General features: G+C 31.1%; 1 long non-coding RNA gene across 1 annotated transcript; it reads right to left on the reverse strand.

Moving 5' to 3' along the window:
• Positions 1 to 1,406: 1,406 nt before the first annotated feature.
• LOC133804942 (uncharacterized) lies at positions 1,407 to 3,664 on the reverse strand. The gene is made up of 4 exons (XR_009878710.1): positions 3,585 to 3,664; positions 3,361 to 3,483; positions 2,615 to 2,704; positions 1,407 to 1,492 (listed from the first exon to the last, which is right to left on the reverse strand). It is a non-coding gene; the product is annotated as an uncharacterized LOC133804942 (long non-coding RNA).
• Positions 3,665 to 3,871: the final 207 nt, after the last annotated feature.

Below are 3,871 nucleotides of genomic sequence, written 5' to 3' on the forward strand. Positions count from 1 at the left end.
ATACCTGATTAGTAGTTGAAGCAAAGACAACAAAAACATGACTTGCAGTATCTATATATAGCTCCTTTCCAAGACACAAAATACTCAGTACAATCTTTTGATTCAATCATTTATCAATATAAGAAATTAAAAGTAATTCAGATATAGAAACCATAGTTTATGCATGAATGTATATCTTTAATTGGGACATTGTTACAAACAATAAAAAAAATGCAGAAACAAAGACATGACTTAATAACTTATAGTTTAGATCATTATGTAGTACATAATATTTCAAGCTATGAGATCATTATCTCAATAACATTTTGGTATTTAAGAAACATAGCCACATGCCTCATATTATAGGCATGTGACATAACAAAGATGGTTTGGTTTATTCAAATGATTTGGTATGGATGGAAATTCTATGGTAACTGCAATTCTAGATGTAGGTATGGGAATTTCGAACGCCAGTAGAATGCTCATTATTATACCAGCCCTAAAACCTTTTTCAAAATTAACCCTTCTAGTTAAAGATAAGAATTTCCATTTCTTTTATAACAAAATCTATTCCATTTCATTTCAACACTTAAAACCAAACACATTATCAAGATATCACCATAATTTGAGTCCCACCAAATATTAACCTCGTATTCCACCAATCACTAGCAAAACAAGAACCAAGTTTTCTGATCTCTTTTCCCCTAGTAAATATTATTTTTATATTCCACAATTTGGTTGAAAAGAAATAGTCAATTTTTTAAGGAACAAAGTATGATATGGTTTCTTTGTAGGGAAAAATTAAATATTTAACTTTTCTCTGGGCTTCATTGGTGAAAAAAAATAAGGATCTCCCATTACTTCTTTTTATAGGAATCAAAAACAAATTTGAATGATTTTTACCAAATGATTAGAAGAGCTAAATCCAGAGAAACCAACCACCATATTAAAATTATCAAATATGAACCTAGAATGAAATACTCTACAGAATACAAATGTCAGAATCAATACCACATATCTTCTTCAATTTGTGTACAACTAAGAAAAAACTCAGCCAACTTCAATTAGAGAGAACAAGGAGAAAGAGTACATAAAAACAAATAATGCATTCCACTATAGAAGAAAAAAAAGTTAAATTCACTGTTCCTCAGAAATTGCATACACCGCTTGAGGGTTGACTTACATGATGAAATATGTAGCACAAGCTTTCTGGAATGAATCTGACATTGGCTGCTTCACCCCATATCAGAAAGTACAAGGAAACAAATAGTATTTTCTTTTCCTTCACAATAACTTCAGAACTGAATGCCATCAAAATATTTTACAAGTGTCAATCACCTTAATCCAAATAAACATATAACATAAAGTTGAGTAGCATCATATGAATAATATAGAAAAAAAATTGAGACGCATACTTGTTCCAAGCAGGCTGAATGCACAAGTAGTTGCACCACTTTATATAATTATCAAGGGACTTCAGGAATACAATTTGCACTGCAGCTTCATCCAATTCCTGAAGTAAAATCAAGAAACATATTGGTATAAAAACATATAATGAATTTCAGAGCTCAATGATGATTAAGGGAATCAATGAAATTAATATCCAAACATATTCAATTAATAAAAAAAACTGTCACATAAATGTTTTTGATATACTCCATTGAATATACCTCTTCTAACATTATAAAGGCTAGAATTGTATTTATACATTGTAAAATCCTTATAAAATAAATAATTCTCATGCGTTGGTTCGGCTCAACAGGTTACTAAAATTCAGGGCCCATTACCAAGCTAGGCTTTGGGTTTCTAGGCTTAAAAGGCGGCACAGCTCTTCGACCCTGTTATTTTGTACTTTTTTTGCTTGAATTGGACAGGTTCTTCAGGCTGGGTCGAAATTTGAGCACCCTATTAGATATACCACAACTTTATTACACTATGTTCTTTAAGGGTGCACTCAATTAACAGCCCATCTTCCTACATTATTATTATTTCTTAACTAGGCTCTCCACCTAACTCTACAATATTTGGAGCCTACAAAATACAAACTAGGAATGTATAATATGTAGGTACCCAGAGAGATCAACCTCAGACTTTGTAAAAACAAACCATATGCTTGACTATTTGAGCTACCCCTCTTGGGTAAACCACTCATCCTACATTATGAAACACTTTATAACACCATATATCCCTTATAAGAGAAAATTTAAGAATCAGCCTCAACGATAATAACCAATCACTTTAAATATATATATATATAATCTACTCTACCTTATGTCAAGTGTTTAATAGTTTACACTATTACCAACAAATTACATGAACATTACATAAAATTTCCATAAAATATGTAATTCTACCTCTACATAGAACTCATCCTCACAAGTTTATGCAAATAATAAACTAAGCAACAACTTTAAAAGAAAAAGAAAAACTCTACATAGCTAGTTGTGAAACCAAATCAACATAATCTCAAATACATTTCACAAATCTCACTTCAGAATTTCAGAATAAGACAATTTAGTATAAAATATTTAGGTACACCACATAATGATTAATGGCAATCTAAAGACAATACAAGGACATACTCGCATAGCAAAATATATCAAACATTAATGAACATTAAAGAGATTAAACTTACGGGTTCAGCTTCTTCAAGAACACGAAGTTGTGATTGCTCATTGGCAAGAAGGTGAACAATATGTTCGCGCTGATTAGAAACATTGTCTTTCTGACACAACAAACTTCAAACATTAGGTTTAAGATGCATTTGTCTCTCACAATAATGAGTTTGATTTTAGAGTTCGTAAACAACAAAACATTTAGTCCTGTATTATGATATAAAGACGAATACCATAATCCAAAATTTCTGAGCCAAGCAATTTTTCCCACCTACTCACTTCATGAGAATCTTAAAATGGACAATCATTGGAAGAAACAAAGGCAAAACAAGAATAAACTCTATGATAATGATGGACTATTCCACACCCCTTGCATTCATTGATCATATTAATACAAGCAATTTTTGTTTCAAAAAAGAAATAAGAATAAACTCATTTCCCCTAAAGTGCAATATTTTTAACAAATGATGAGGTTCTTATGAAGAAAAATAACACAATCAGAATGTTTAAGCATATATATCAGAACGTGTATGATTGCATATATCAATGTTCATCAATGTGAAAAACATATAGAAGGATTCAGACATTTCCTCGCCATATAAATAAAGCAAGAACAACTAAACAATAAATTTTTCAGAGGAAAAAATATAACAGTGTCTGAACTACCTGCCTGAAACTCATAGCAACCACATGCAACTTATAGCACAAATAAAAGAAAATACACTATTTCCAAATCCAATATACCACTTGATCTAGACATACAAACCTGAAATCCAAAAATGTAGTGCAGAAAATCAAGAACATCAGCTTTTCTTGTAGTAGGGATGGGAAAATCCTCGGGCAATTTTGGCAGTCCCCTATACTTTAAAACTGAGATTGCTGCTTGAACCTGTTCATAAATTTCTTGTTCTATTCATAAATTTTTTATTCCAAAAGGTGGTACAAACAACAAAATTTTGGACTTGAAACATAAACTGTTAAACTAATTACCTCGGGGAAAAACCCAATACGATTTGTTGGGCTAGGAGCATCAAGTGGAATAATATTATAAGCAATTAAATCATCCGTCATAGCTGCATTAGTTTCCATCACACATCTCAGATGCATAAAACAAACCAATTGAGAGATGCAAGATTAAATAGAATGTGTCCCATTTATGTTAGTTTCAACTTTCAATGAAGAAGCTCAAGCAGAAACATATCCCTCCTTTGTAGATACATATCATGCAATTTTTTTCCATATATTTAGTAACTAATTCTTCACATGAATTTTTTTAG

The sequence above is a fragment of the Humulus lupulus genome, chromosome X, assembly GCF_963169125.1.
Source record: "Humulus lupulus chromosome X, drHumLupu1.1, whole genome shotgun sequence".
NCBI classification, from domain to species: domain Eukaryota; kingdom Viridiplantae; phylum Streptophyta; class Magnoliopsida; order Rosales; family Cannabaceae; genus Humulus; species Humulus lupulus.